Below are 17069 nucleotides of genomic sequence, written 5' to 3'. Positions count from 1 at the left end.
TTTGGTATCTTTGTTTTTGTCTTTTTAAAGGTAAGTGTTGTGGTGTTTGGAGTTAAATTGTGCTAATAAATTCCTTGTCCTATCATTTGAGGATGAATGATCCTAAGGGGGGAGTATGTAACACCCTGGATTTTGGTCCATGAAAATTTTCTAAAGTTTTATCCTCACTATCCTGACAATGACTCACCCTATGAGTCATAGGGTGTCTTGATGGGTCAAGTGACCATAGTCGTATGGTGTCTATTAAATGGTGTTTGAGTTACTGCCTGGGTACGATTGGTTACACGAGTCGTAAAGATCCATGATGAGTTATTGGGATCAAATCATAACCAAATCAAAAATTAAGTGGCTAAGTTCTGTTCTAAGGACGAGTGGTTTACTATGAGTCGTAAGGTCTTTGTATGAGTCGTTGGGTGTAAAATTGTAGGGTGTCTAGTGTTTGCCTAACTAGTTTCTGTGTTGACTATGACTATACCCTACGAGTCATAAGGTCCCATGACGAGTGGTAGCAGTTGAGTCATAGGGTCAACATTGTATGGGTGTCTTGGGAACTGCCTAGGTTACAACTCAAGGTGACGACCCGTAATGAGTCTATACAAGTTGTATAGTGACCCATAGTCACTAACGACTAAAATTCCTGCTTTTAATTCAAGGGAATTTTGGAAAATTTCCCCCTCACCCAATTAAAACCCCACCTCTATAAAGACCTTAAGGGGGTTATATCTCTTTATTAACGTACTTAAACTCTTCAAAGGCTCTTTCAATAATCTCAAGCATCCATACTTAAGGTTTCCAAGAAGTAGGTCATCCAAGGGCTCAAGGGTTGGATTCTTTTTTTAAAATTTGGTATTTCGGGCATGTTACTCTCCCCTCATTTTTAATTTGTTAAAATCATATGTTGTAAAGTATCATTCATAAGATATTGATGTTGGTTTTAAAACAAAGTTTGGGGGTTTTGAATTCTTATAGTTGAACAATGTTTTTCCATGTTTTACAAATGATTTCTCATGCTTTAATTATAGTTTGAAAATATGGGTGCATAGGTATGGTGAATGAACTAGAGAATTGTGATTTTCCCCAAAACTTGTGACTTTTAAAGTGGTCATGACCCCAAATCCATATATTGAAATTAGTTTTCATTATGAGAAATATAGGAATTTGTAAAATTGACCAAAGAGGTTGCGAATTCCCCTAAGTGATGTAATTGTCTTGGTATGTTGTTATAACCTTACAAGTGTAGTAGAGATGATGATACCAACACTGTATGCGTAAGTGTGTATTGTGGTTCAATGAATGGGATTGTGTGATAAATATTTTAATTGGGATTTAATAGGAGTTGTGTAGATGAATCATGAAAGTTGAGTTTTGAGTGACTGATACTGAAAACTGCATTTTTTGATGCGGATGTCTAATTGACCTGAGTCGTGTGTGACCTCCTCATTATTATTACATGATCGAGACGAGTCTCTCGTACATCATTTATAGATCGGGTGCTTAAGTCACCTTAGTATATGATTGATAGGTTGGAGTTCCTTATACTTATAGATGAGTTTATTCTCTGATTCATGCGGCTACACACACTGAGGAATGACCTGTGGGTGAGATATGGGGCCCATATAGATCATGGGTACATGTTAAGACGTTGAGCTACACAATCTAGGTTAAAGTTTTAAAGTTCATATTAATCCTTATTCCCTATCTCAGCATATGAAGTATATATGTATATGGATTTCATTATGTGCATTGGTTTTGAATGATTTGGAATTGTTGATCATGACATTATGTTATCCTTAAACCTGAGCTACATGCTAGCGTTTACCCCATTAATCATCTTCAAAAACTGTATCCCCATATGATGTAGAAACTGGTCATACTTATACTTCTCCTGCTCAGTCATTAGGATTTAGGATCATCTCGTGAGTTGACATTGAAGTGGTGAGCTTCCATACATCAGAAGTCTACATTTCATAATTTGGTCTCATATGTCACAAATTGTTTAGACTTATCTTGGCAATAGTCGGGGGCATTTTTCAACACTTTATTGATATTCAATTTTGGTAGACGCTTTATATGGAATACTGTGGATATTGGGTGGTGTCGATCGATTGTTTGGGTTGTCATCGATCATCGATTATGGACTTGTTTAGAACTTCCTTAATATTGTCACATTCTATCATGTTATATGTTTGGAATTCATCTGACATTGGGGAATGTAGTATTCAGTTTGGTTAGGTGCAGGGGGTGATTTTTGGTCCACGTGGGACTTGAGGTATCCCTCATGGCTAGGCCCTAGTTTGGGTTATGACAATCATTTTTAGAATAGTATTGGTTTTGAGGCACAGGGTGCCCAACCATAGGATAGTAGGGATCAGTCAGTTCTATCATATCCTTTTTGTAGATTTTATGGTCATATGCACCATGGTGTTTGTGAAGAAGGGAGGAACAAGTGCTTTAAATATGGTAAGATTCGACATATGCAGAGGGATTGTCTTTCAAGTATTGCTTTAGGGGAAAATAAGATCTATGTTGCTATTTCATCAACTCCTGCACCAAAGGGTTCTACTGCTGCTTCTGACTCCACCACTGGACGGAACCGTCTGTATGCTCTTGCCACATGCAAGGATTCCGAGGCATCCCCCAATATTGTTACTAGTATGCTCAAACTTTTCTCTCGTGATGTATATTGTCTACTTGATCCCGGGTTTACGCTATCTTATGTGACCCCTTATGTGGCTATTTTTAGGTTATGATCCTTAGTGTATTATGAATCCTTTTTATTTGTCCAACCCGATGGGTGACTCCATTATTCCTAGAAGGGTCTATAGGGTTTGTGATGTCGGACTATGGTAGGAAGACCTTGGTGAATCTAATAAAGTTTGACATGGTAAACTTTGATGTGATTTTGGGGATGGATTGGCTGCATTCATATTATGCATCTCTTTATTGTCAGACCCAAAGGGTCAGTTTCTATTTCCCTAATAAGCCGGTGGTTAAATGGGTAGTTCCCTAGTGCCTAAGGGAAGGTTCATTTTATATCTTAGACCCCGTAAATTGGTTTCTAAAGGTTTCCTCTATCACTTAGTGCATATTAAGGATTCTAGGTCCAAAGGACCTTTTTTTTAATTTGTCCATGAAGTTTGTGAGTTTCCTATGGTGTTCCTCGATGATCTTCCTGGTGTTCCTCCAGATAGGGAATTCCTCGCCCTATCTCTATCCCTCCATAAAGGATAGCTTCAACTAAGTTGAAGTAATATAAGAAGAAGCTGAAAGATTTTCTAGATAAGGGTTTTATCTGCCCTAGCATATCTCCGTGGGGTGCTCCCATTATCTTTGTGTGTAAGAAGGATGGTTCTCTTTAAATGTGTAATGATTACAGCCACTTAAATAAGGTGACTGTGAAGAATAAGTATCATTTCTGAGGATTGATGATCTGTTTGATCAGCTTCAGGGTGCCAAGTATTTTTCTAAGATTGATCTTTGGTCTAGGTACCATCAGTTGAAGAATAGGGAGGAAAATATCCCTAAAACTGCTTTCCAAAATTGGTATGATCATTTTGAGTTTTTGGTGATGTCCTTTGGGTTGACTAATGCCCCAACAATATTTATGAATCTTACAGATTGGGTTTTTCATCAGTTTTTTAACTTATTTGTCATTAATGTTATTTTGGTATATTCCAAGAGTGAGGCAGATCATGCAGATCACCTCCGTCTTATGTTGCAGAACCTAAAGGATTAGTATGTATGCTAAGTTCTCTAAGTGTAAGTTATGGTTGAATGCTGTGACTTATATGGTTCATGTTATTTCTAGTGAAGAGATCATAATGGGTCCCCAGAAAGTTATGGTGGTTAAGAAATGGCCTAGTCCAATAACTCCAATCACTATTCGGAGCTTCTTAGGTTTAGCTGGTTATTATAGAAGGTGTGTGGAAAGTTTTTCTTCTATTGCTGCCACATTAACTATGTTGACTTAGAAGAAGGTGAAGTTCCTATAGTCTAATACTTCTGAGGGTAGTTTTAAGATGTTGAAGGATAAGTTAACTACGGATTCGGTCTTGACTCTGCCTGAGGGTATAGATGGTTTTATTGTTTATTGTGATACATCCTAGGTGGGAATGGGTTATGTGTTCATGAAGCATGGCAAGGTGGTTGCATATGCTTCTAGGCAGTTGTCGTTCATGAGAAAAATTATCTGACTTATGATTTTGAATTGTTAGCTGTGGTGTTTGCATTAAAGATTTGGTGGAACTATTTGTATGAGGTCTATGTTGATATTTATTCTGATCATAAGAGCCCGCAATACGTGTTTACCTAGAAGGAGCTAAATCTTAGGCAAATGAGATGTCTTGAGTTACTAAAAGACTATGAAATGAGTCTCCACTATCATCCAGGTAAAGCTAAATGTAGTTGCTGATGGTCTTAGAAGGTTATCTATAGGAAGATTATCTCATGTGTATGAGGAAAAGCGGCATTTAGTAAAGGATATTTCTGTTTGGCTAGTCTAGGAGTTTGTCTCTTGGATTTTGAAGATGGTGGTGTGATTGTTCAATAGGTGGCGAATTGATCTCTTAGTGCTGAGGTGAAAGAGAAGCAAGTGTTGGACCCTATCTTGATGCAAATCAAGAATAATGTGAGAATACAGAATATAATGGCTTTCGAGATTAGTGGTGATGGTATCTTGAGGTACCAAGGTAGATTATTTATTCTTGATGTTGATGGGTTACAAAGAGGAATTCAGGTTGAAGCTTATAAATTGCGATATACTATCTTCCTGTCAACGAAAATGTACCACGATCTTAAGAAAATTTATTTATGGAATAATATAAAGTGGGATGTGTCCAATTTTTTGGCTAAGTGCTTGGTGTTTCAGCAGGTAAAGGTGGAGCACTTGAGGCCCAGTGGGTTTCTCAAGAGATTGAACTGCCAGTGTGGTAATAGAAAGTAATTAATATGGATTTTATTATCGATCTTCCACGGTCTCACCAACAATATAATTCTATTTGGGTCATCGTGGATAGGATGGCAAAGTTTGCTCACTTTCTGCTAGTAAGGACTATTACTCTTTTATGAGGATTATGCCAAGTTGTTCGTTGAGGAGATCATGATATTACATGGTGCTCCAGTTTTTATCCTTTCTGATCGTGGTACCTAGTTCTCATTTCATATTTAGTGTTCCTTTCAGTGAGGTTTTGGGACCAAGGTAACCCCTAGTACTGCTTTCCACTCGTAGATGGATGGGTAAGCAAAACGGACAACTAACACCTTGGAAGCTATACTTCAGGCATGTGTTTTTAATTTTGGTGGAAGTTGGGTCGACCATTTACCTCTCACTGAATTTTCCTACAATAACAATTATCTCTCTAGCATTGGTAAGCCCTCGTTTGAGGCCTTATATTGTAAGAGGTGTAGGTCTCCTATTAGGTGGTTTGAGGTTAGTGAAAATAAGTTGTTTGGATCTGATTTTGTTTACCAAGACATGGATAACGTGAAGGTGAAGGTGAAGGTGATTTGGGATAGACTTAAGGCCTCCCAAAGTCGTAAAAAATCCTATGCAGATGTAAGGCGAAGGGAATTGGAGTTCAGTGTAGTGATTCGGTGTTCTTGAAGGTGTCTCCTATGAAGGGAGTGATGCAGTTTGGTAAGAAGGGGAAGCTCAGACCCAATTATGTCGGTTTTTGTTTTCTTTTGATGAGTGTTGGTAATGTTGCATAAGAATTGGGAGTTGCCTGCTAGTTTGAGCTCCATTCGTCCGATGTTTTAATGTTGAGAAAGTGTATGGGTTATCCCTCGATGATTTTTCCCATGGTAAAGGTGGGCATTTCAGATTCCTTGTCCTATGAGGAACTCCCGATTGATAATTTGAACAAGCAAGTCCGTCGGTTGCGTACCAAGGATGTTGTTTCTGTAAAGGTTATTTAGAGGAACCAAGAGGTCAAGGAATCTATGTGGGAAGCCGAGGAAGACACAAAGTTCTAGTATCCATTCTTGTTCCCTGCTTCGAAAAATCATGCTTGAGGTATGTGTATTCCTTAACATCTTTGTTTTCGATTTCGTTAAAGAAAATTGTGATTCCCTTGGTATCTTTGTTTTTCGCATTTATTAAAGGTAAGTGTGGTTGTGTTTGGAATCAAATCATGCTAATAAACACCTTGTCTTGTCATTCTAGGATGAATGATCCTAAGGGGAGAGTATGTCTCACCTCGAGTTTTTGGTTCCTAAAAGTTTTTGAAATTTTGTCCTCATTGCCTTGACTATGACTTACCTTTATGAGTCGTAGAGAGTCTTGACGGGTCCTAAAGACTCGATCGTAACCTAAATAGTGTGTGTGTGATTGAGTTTTGCTTTGATTAAGAGTGGCTCATTGAGAGTCGTAGGTCCTATTACGAGTCATTCTAGTTGAGTACTAGGCTCAACACTGTCTGGATGCCTTGGAAACTGTCTTGGCTATGTCTTGTGGTGATGAGTCGTAATGTAACCTTACAGTTGTATAGTGACACGTAGTCACTGATGACTAAATCCCAGCTTTTAAATTGAGGTCACTTTGGATAATTCCCTTCTTACCCAACTAAAACCCCATGTTCATAAAACAATTAAGGGGGTTATTTCTTATTCATAACATAATCAAATACTTCCAAAGATCTGTTAAGTCTCTTAAGCAACCATACTTAGGGTTTCCAAGATATAGGTCATCCAAGGGCTCAAGGGTGGAATTTCCTCCATTAGCTTGGGTATTTCGGGCATGTTACTCTTCCCTAATTGCTAATTTTGTAAGTGCATGTGATTTGAAGTTTTGTTCATGAGATATTGATGTTGGTTTTGAAACAAGGGTTGATGGTTTTGAATACTTCTTTATTGAACAATGTTTCCCATGGCTTACATATGAGAATTCATTCTTTAATTATGGTTTTGAACTTGTGGGTGCATGGGTATAGTGAATGAACTAGGGAATTTTGACTTTCCCCGAACTTGTGACTTTTGAAGTTGTTATGAACTCAACCATACGTCATGAAATTGGTTTTTATTATGAAAAGTATGCATATTTAACTACTCTTGAACTATTGCATAATGTGAAAAGTCAATGAAGCATAATGGTTTTGAATTGAACCTTATGAGTCTATGTAATTCCCCAAGCTAAAGTAAAAATTGAACCATGGGGAGGGTCAAGGGGGTTGCGAATTCCCCCAAGTGATGACAATTGGTTTGACATATTGACTTGACTTTGCAAGTGTAGTTGGTATGACGATACAAACAACGCCTGCTTTTATGTGTAATGTGGTTCAGTTAATGGGAATGTGTGATAAATTTTTTAATTATTCTTTAAAAGAATATTTCTTAGATGAGTCATGAAAGTAGAGGTTCCGAGGGACCAATACTAGAAACAGCAGTTGCCAAAATGGGGTTCTAAATGACGGGTGGTTTGAATCCCCCTTATTATTATCATATGATTGGGAAGTTCTAGTCCCCTATATTATATTACATGATTGGGTGCTTGTGTCACCTTGATATGTCGGGAGGTTCGAGTACCCCATAGAGCATATGTATATCCTCTAGTTAGTGCGGCTACACACACTGGGGCCCTTCCAGATGGGGAAGAGCTAGGACTATATAGGCCGTGGGTACCTTCTTATGTTATAAATGGTTGAGCTACCAAATTAAGGCTAAAGTTAAGTGCATGATAAGACTTGTTCCCTATCTCGGCATGTGATATATATGTATATGCATTTTATTATATGCATTGGTTTTGAATGATTTTGAACTGTTGATCACATCATTATCTTATCCTTATTCATACGTTACATGCTAGTTATCAACCCACTAACTGTCTTTTGACGTTGTCCCCACGCGATGTAGGCACAAGAAATAACTCTACTTTTTCTACACATAGTTAGGTGGATTAGCTCGGTTCGTTGGTTCATTTTGGTAAAGTGGTGATCTTTCATTCTCTGAAAGGCTTAGGCATTTCATCAGTTTTCATTCATAGATTTGACTTGATAGTTTTAATTATCATTAACATAATCATTGTCAATCTCAAATCAGGGACATGTCCCAACCAGGACTGGTTTTGGTTCTTTTTGCATAGAGGCTTTGTTGGATTACTTTGGACTTGGGTGATGTTGGTTGGATGTTTTTGGTCGGTTTTTGGTTATCGGTTACATACATAACATTTAATCTTTATACTTTTCTTGTGCCATCTTTCTATATGTTCAGAATTCAGCCATTGTTAGGTGGTGTATGGTATTTGGTTAGGTTCAGGGGGTGGTCTCCAGTCCATGGTTGATTGGAGATGCCCATCATAGCCAGGCCTTGGTTTGGGCCATGACATATCAGTATAAGAGCTTGTAATATAACAAGAGTATAAGAGTGAAATAGACAAAATAAATTACATTGATACAATTTATCTCCGAATAAAACATAGAGACAAATCTAGTACATAAGAAGGAGGTGGTAAGTAATAATCCAAACGTCGGGAGCTCACTCTAAGTCTCCAAAGCATGGCTGCTCTACATGATGCACACCTCATCAAAGATAACCTGTACTATGATCAGGCTACAGAAGTGATGTATGAACACCAAACGAATGGTACTTAATAGGGAACTGCCAACTGAGCTCCAAAGATAAAGAAGATAAATATAACACTTAAACAAAATGGAAACAACACCCAAAAGTCCAGTAATCATGTAACAATCCAGTGAGATAATAGTGATAGCCTTTTCTATTCATATCTAAGAGGCTAACATAATAAGGCTAAGGAAGTGTCAAAGGTGAACTATCCTATTCCAGCCACACTTAGATATCTAAATGCTATATTGTATTTCCCTAACTATTATCAAATAAAGGGAGAAAGACGATTATATATCAATACACTAGGCCAAGGATTGAATATACAATACGAACAAAGTAATGAATGGATATATAGTAAAACCATATCTACATATAGCTATATATATATATATATATATATATATATATATATATATATGCTTATATGTATATATATGTGTGATATGTGTATAGGTGTAAGGTCACCTTGATGCACAACCTAGATCATCATATCTTTATTTTAAGGCTTCATTATAATCCAATTAGGATTTAGTTCTAATCATGGATAATAATGAAATCGTGATACCGAATCAATGACTAATCTTTCATAAGATAAACATAACAATGATAAGAACAATATCAATAAAAGAGAGTAACCGTCTATTCCGGACAACCAAATACCAAGCCAAGCCTTGCATACCCCCACCGCCCCAGACACCGAAGGATCAATCAAAATAAAACAAGAAAAGGCATAGTCATTACCCATATCTATGCATCCCTCCTATACAAGTTGATAGGCATAGGCGCATACTGGTAATAGGCGATATACATTCAACTTTGAATGCAACAGAATCAAGAATATCATAATACCATCATCATGACCATTACTATCAAAACCATCATTATCATAATCATTCTTCGACCATGCTTGGTATATATATATATAGATGTACGCATAAGCACATGAAAATAATCATCCTCCAGCTTTGTTGGGTATCAATATCATCATCATAACATCCGCTAGCCTTTCTGGGTATCATAATATTATCATAGTATCCTCTGGCCTTTCCAGGAGTCATCACGTCATCATAACATCCTCTGGCCTAGCCGAACAACATCACATCATCATAATATCCAAATAAATGTCATCAATAGAGAGTGAGCCCTATGAAGGCTAAAGTAATGAGGGATAAAGTAATAAACAGGCCCTAAGAGGGTTAAAGTAAATAATCATGAAAAGAGAAGACAGGTAAAGTATATTTCCATAATTCATCATTCATCATCAATATCACATTATAAATAAGCATATATATATAATATGTGCAAAAACTCAGGTTGTGGCTAAAAAGGGTGTAAGTTCATAAATCCATAGCCCAGAGTGATCTTCAGAACTACATCATTATAAAGTGTAGAAAGGGTCAGAATATCTCACAATCGTAGAAAATAAATGTATCAATGCATGGATCAAAACCTGTCTCAATCAAATAATTAAATCATCATTATTAACATCTTTTATACATATAGATTATTAATTAAGCGAGGCAATTACCATTTTGAAGAAATCTTTTTATTCTAAGGTCAAAAGTTTGTTTTAAATCGTACTCGGGAAGAATAGTCATAAGTTCATAATTTAACTATACTAACATAATTTACAGATATAATGATCATGAGTATACTGAATCTATGAATACCATCATCAGTATCCAAAGCAATAAAGTTGTAAGCAACATACCGCATCTTTCTTTGTCCAATACCTGTAACACCCTAAATCTAGTATCCGAAATGCTACACGGTGCTCATTATCTTGAAGGACCACAAGCTAACCCATGACTGATATTTGTACCTGAACACCACATAATATATTGAATGATTGAATAAATAAAGGTTGAAAGGCCACAAGGTTCAAAACTATAACATAACTGATAAAAATATAACATCTGTATGGGGCATGAAATACCCAAAACAACTGAAATAACTGTCTGAACATGATAGTTTGAAAAATCTCTAACTGACTGAACTGTCTGAAGAAGGAGTTGATGGGACATGTCCCTAACTAACTCTAACTAATAAATTAATTAATGAGATAATAAATTAATGGTCATGTCCTCGAAGGATTAGGACTCACTGCTAACTCTAACTACTGAGGCTGGAATGGTATTGATGCTGCTTTAGAACATATCGTATAAAACACCATAGCACAAATGCATCAGTACATTTGAATGTACTAGAATACATATGAGGTAGGATGAATACAAAGGATTCACATGTATGAACTATACTAACTAACTAGATAACATGAACGTGAGAATACATGCATGAATACATAGTAACTGTAACTGAGTTCATGAAAACATGATTACTAAGTTTGAGGACTGATAACAGAATATACTGATGTCTGTCTAACTAAAATAACTAATACTGAGTGACTGTATCTGACAGTCTAGGTTCTAATAGAACTAGCTGAGTTCCGTAGTGTTCTGAGTTGACTATATCTAACAGTCCTAAATTCTTTAGAACTATCTGAGTTTTATTACTGAAACTGAATGACTATATCTGACAATCCTAATTCTATAACTAAAACTGTGGGAAGTAGTTATCTAACCAACATGCCCCTAATATGCCATTATGGCTGAGTTGGGGTCTAATCTGTAACCCCAATTAGAAGGGTGTCAATACCGTGCCATTGGTAAGGATAATTTGTGCGTAACCCTCACATAACAGGTGACTCTAGTGAGAATGGTGGGAACCCTCATATAACAGGTTAAGCCACCACATCTACCCTCATATAACATGCTATGATATCTCAACCAATGCTAGCTACGTAGTTCAGGAACATAAGGATTACTTCTAAGAATCACACCCTCATATAACAGGTGGGTTCCCATCCTTGGGTTTGCTCAGTGCTAATTTCTACACCCATCTGGATAGACACTGAACATGATTAACTGAACTGACTGGACTGAGTTAACTGAGTTTTGTTGACTACGAAATACTACTGAGGCTTCTGAATTTCTAAGGTTTCTGAGATTACTGAGTTTACTGAGTTTTCCTGAGTCACATGACTGACTAAATTTCTATGAACATGGCTCGACTGAGAGTATCTTGAAAACATGACACTGACTCTAGGCACACAGCTAATTGTCAGGTACAAGAACCCCTAGGACTCGATAGCATAAAACTGACAAAGCATGACTTTCTTGAATACATGACCAACATCGACAATCCAGAATATAATAAGAGGGGAATTTCATGAAGTACAAGTGCTAAAGCACCACAATGGCTACACGTATATCCATAATTCATTGACTAAGTAATTTCATCAAACACTTACCATGCATAAACTAGTACATGAATTGGGATTTCATATTATCATACTAGAATGGTACTTTTCCTTCACATAGGCATTTAATCAAAGACATGAGAAGCATGCTTTGGTTATACAATCATCAACACATATAATAATCATGGATATATCCATCAACGTATAAATTTAAGGTTTTATCATGATTATTATGCAAATCATCACATCCTAGGGTCAATAATTGGAATATGTAATTTCAAACATGAATGAAAACCCCACAATATCATGAACATGAATTACAATTCAATTTAAATCATGAACATTTATAAATACACAAATCTTAGATTTTGAAAAGAGATTCTTGAGCTTTATGGGTTAAAAGGACCCTTGAATAACATGACATGCCTTGGTTGTGATTTCTTAAAGATTGATGCAGGAAAACTTGAATCCTTGACTTAAAATTTACCTAGGGTTTCTTGTTCTTGGGGACTGATCTTTGAGAGGAAACCCTAATTTGATATTATGAATGAATAATGAACTTATGATCCTTGTTCTGATATAATTAAGGGTTAAAACGGGTGGGAAAAAAATCTAAATACCATTTAAAAATAACTTAAAATTTGCTGAACAGGACCTGCGATAGCTCGTGCGATGGTCCGTCGCTGGCTCAGTGGTCCATCATTTCGACCATCGTACATGGACGAAAAAAAGACTCACTGCCTTATAGAGATGGCTTGGGTAACGGTCCGTCGCAAGTTCGACGGTCCGTCAACCTGTCCGTTGTACCTTATCTAGAAGGTTGACTCACTGCCTTGGCTGCGATGGTTTAGGCGATGGTCCGTCTCTAGATCAACAGTCCATCAACCTGGCCGTCATACCGGGGCGATTCTAAAAGCTCTGAGTAAAACGTCCATAATATTTTACTCTGATACTGGATTTGGACAAAATTGGTATCGTTGGAAAGCTAATTCAATTTCCCACATAATAAATAGTGAAAATATTAAAAATTCCACGTTTACACAAATGGACTTATCTTTCAATGTAAGTTTCTAACATTCTTGGAATGATTTTAAGCTAGGTAAAAGTATGTGGTATTACAATATCTCCCCCTTGAGAACATTTATCCTCAAATGAGACTGAGTGAGGGGGAAAAGATAAACTAATGTAAATACTGAACATAAACAACAAGAACATGATCTCATCTAAATATATTATACTGATCATGTATATTTGATGCATGTATAACTAATTCATGAATGCATAACTGAGTGTTTTGATGAACTAAAGTTCTCACAATGAGAACGCATATCTGATGCATGTTATATGACTGAATATGCAATGGTATTTAATACCAAGTTTGTGATAGAATTCTGAACATGAAATAGATACCAAGCTTGTAACTGTAACCTGAACATGAAACTGAAAAGCTTAAGGAGAAATGTTACCTTGAGCTAGATTTGAGTTGGCGAAGAAGAGGTGAGGATACTTGGTACGCATGTCTGCTTCTGCTTCCCTAATAGCTCCCTCAATTGACTGATTTTGCCAAAGAACTTTAACTAGAGGGACTTCTTTGTTCCTCAGTCTACGAGTCTGATAGTCTAAGATTTTGACTGGAATCTCTTCATAAGAGAGGCTATTATGAACATCTATGCTCTGAAGAGGGACAACAACTTTTGAGTCACCTATGCACTTCTTGATCAAAGAGACATGGAACACTGGATGAAATGAGGCTAGATCTGAAGGCAATTTGAGCTCATAAGCTACCTTGCCTAAACGATTAAGAATTTTGAAGGGACCGACATATCGGGGACTGAGCTTTCCCTTATTTCCAAATCTCTTCACTCTCTTCATGGGAGGGATCTTTAGATAGACATAATCAACAATCTCCAACTTGAGATTCTTTCTACGCACATCTGCATAAGACTTCTATCGGCTTTGTGCAGCCCAGAGTCTTTCTCTAAAGCGTCGAACACTAAGTCAGGCCTTATAACTAAGGCCTTACTAACTTCGAACCAACCAATTGGAGGTCTACATCTCCTACCATAGAGTGCTTCGAATGGAGCCATTTGAATATTGGAATGATAACTGTTATTGTATTCAAACTCAATCAAAGGCAAGTGGTCATCCCAACTACCCTTAAAATCAATTGCACATGCCCTTAGCATATCTTCTAAAATCTAAATGGTACTTTCTACTTGACCATCTATCTGAGGAAGAAAGGTTGTACTAAGATGAACTTGGGTACCAAGAACTTTTTGGAATGATTTTCAGAAATGAGAGGTGAACTAGGTACCTCTGTTTGAGATAATGGATAACGGAACATGGTACAATCTAACCAACTCTCTGATGTAGAATTTGGCGTAATCCTCAACTGAATAAGAGGTATGGGCTAGAAGGAAATGAGCTAATTTGGTCATTCTATCTACAATGACCCAAACTGAATGATGCCGACGACTAGTATGAGGTAAACCCATCACGAAGTCTATGTTCACTTCTTTCCACTTCCAAGTAGGAATACTAAACTCCTGTATAGACCTACTAGGTTTTTGATGCTCTATCTTAACCTGCTGACATGTAGAGCACTTAGCCACAAACTCTGCAATATCTCTCTTCATCCTATTCACTAATACATTTCCCGCAGATGATTCTAAACTAATCTGAACCCATATGTCACCCTCTTCTGAATCGACTAAGCGAGTGCCTAGTATGGCAAGCTAATAGATTTCCTATGCTAACTTCTTCTTACTGTCCTCAACATAATAAAAACTACCCATAGATAGTCTACTGAGAGCGTCGGCCATAACGTTAGCCTTGCCCGAATGGTAAAGGACACTTATTTCATAATCTTTCAAGAGCTCTAACCTCCTTCTCTGATGAAAATTAAGATCTTTCTAAGAAAAGACATACTGAAGGCTCTTATGATCTACGAACATATCTACATGAACTCCATATAGACAATGCCTCCAAATCTTCAAGGCAAAACCTATGACTGCTAACTCAAGATCATGAGTAGGATTATTCTTCTCATGGGGTTTAAGCTATCTGGATATGACCTTACCATGCTTCATAAGGACACAACCCAAACCTACTCTGGATGCATCACAATACACTACAAACCCATCTGGACCATCTGGAAGAGCTAAGACTAGAGCTAAGGTGAGTCGAGTCTTCAACTCCTGAAAACTCTTCTCGCAAGGATCTGACCACTGAAACTTGACTTTCTTCTAAGTCAATCTAGACATAGGGGATGAAATAGAAGAAAATCCCTCAACAAACCACCTATAATAGCCAACCAAACCCAAGAAACTCCTAATATCTGATGGAGAGACAAGTCTGGGCCAGTTTCTTACCGCTTCGGTGTTTTGAGGATCAACCCTAATGCCATCACCAAAAATAATATGACCAAAGAATGCTACTGACCTTAGCCAAAACTTGCACTTACTAAATTTGGTGAACATCTGATGATCTCTGAGAGTCTGAAGTACGATTCTGAGATGGTCTGCATGATCACGCTCACTGCGGGAATAGACTAGAATATCATCGACTATGACGAACATGTCCAAGTACTGCTTGAACACTTAGTTCATCAAGTCCATGAAAGCTGCTGGTGCATTAGTAAGACCAAAAGTCATGATTAGGAATTTGAAGTGACCATACCAAGTATGAAAGGTTATTTTTGGAATGTCACATTCTCTGACTCTGAGCTGATGATAGCCTGATCTGAGGTCTATCTTAGAGAAATAGTTGGCACCCTGAAGTTGGTCAAACAAGTCATCAATACGGAGAAGTGGATACTTGTTCTTGACTGTGACTTTATTGAGCTGGCGGTAATCAATGTATATTTTGAGAGAACCATCTTTATTGTGCACGAATAAGACTGGTGTGCCCCACGGGGATATGCTGGGTCTGATGAATCCCTTATCTAGGAGATCCTTCAACGGCTCTTTCAGTTCTTTAAGTTCTATTTGTCCTATTCTATATAGTGGAATAGATATAGGCTGAGTATCTGGAAGAAGATTGATACTGAAGTCTATTTTCCTTTTGGAAGGAATTCCTGAAAGATCTTTGGGAAAGATATCTAAATATTTATTCATAACTGGAACTGAATCAAGACTAGGAGTTTCAGAACTAGTATCGTTAACTCAAACAAGATGATAGATACATCCCTTAGATATCATTTTCCTTTCTCGAAGGTAGAAAATAAGCTGACCTTTAAAAGCTGAAGTACTACCCCTCGAATCTAGGACAGATTCATTCATAAACTGAAATTGGACAACACTATTTCTGTAGTCAATTGTGGCATAGCGGGAATAAAGCCAATCCATGCTGAGAATGATATCAAAATCAGTCATCTCTAATTCGACTAAGTCTGCTGAAGTGACTTTCTGAGATACCATAGTTGGACAGTTCCTGTATACCATCGGGCTATGATGGTTTTACCCATTAGGGTAGAGATTGAAAAGGGCTCTGCTAGAATTTTAGGACTGACTCTGAAATCAACTGCTATATAGGGAGTAACAAAAGACAAAGAAGCTTTTAGATCTAACAAAGTGTAAACATGCACATGAAATATTGTAACATACCAGTAACCACATCAGGAGAATTTCCCTGATCTTGCCAGGTCTGGAGAGCATAAAGTCGATTTGGGCATTTCCTAGAAGTAGCGCTAGAGATGGCATCCTGCTGGTTTGGACAACTGGACTGAGCTGAGGAACGGTTCTGCTGACCCTGAGGACCTGGCTGAGAATAGTCTCTAACTCTGTGGCCTGGCTTGCCACATCCCAAACAAATACCACTGCTAGCCCTGCAAATACCCTGATGGTGCTTGCCAGGAGTCTGGTAAAGAGGATAGGTGTGGGCACTACTAAAACTGCCCTAAGACTTAGAGCCTGGCTCTCAATCTTTATTACTGTCCCTGAACTTAGGAGCTGGAGCACTAGCTGAAGAAGGAGCTGGAACTGCTGAGTTAAGACAAAACTGAGAATGGTTTCCTCCTTTTGATTTGGGCTGAGCAAAGTTGAAACTACCTATCCTTGCTTTCTTATTCTGCTTCTCCCTCATCTTAATCTTTTGCTCTTATATCTGCTGAGCATGGGTCATAAGCCTGGCTATGTTTATGTCATTATTCAACATCGCGGACCTGCACTCATTGACTACACCATCATTCACCCCAGAAAAAAACCTTACTCACTTAGCCTTGCTATCTGCAACCACATGAGGAGCATATCTG

Source organism: Capsicum annuum, chromosome 6 (assembly GCF_002878395.1).
Source record: "Capsicum annuum cultivar UCD-10X-F1 chromosome 6, UCD10Xv1.1, whole genome shotgun sequence".
Taxonomy (NCBI): Eukaryota; Viridiplantae; Streptophyta; class Magnoliopsida; order Solanales; family Solanaceae; genus Capsicum; species Capsicum annuum.
The sequence above is the reverse complement of the archived record's forward strand: the minus strand, read 5'-3'. Positions refer to the sequence as shown.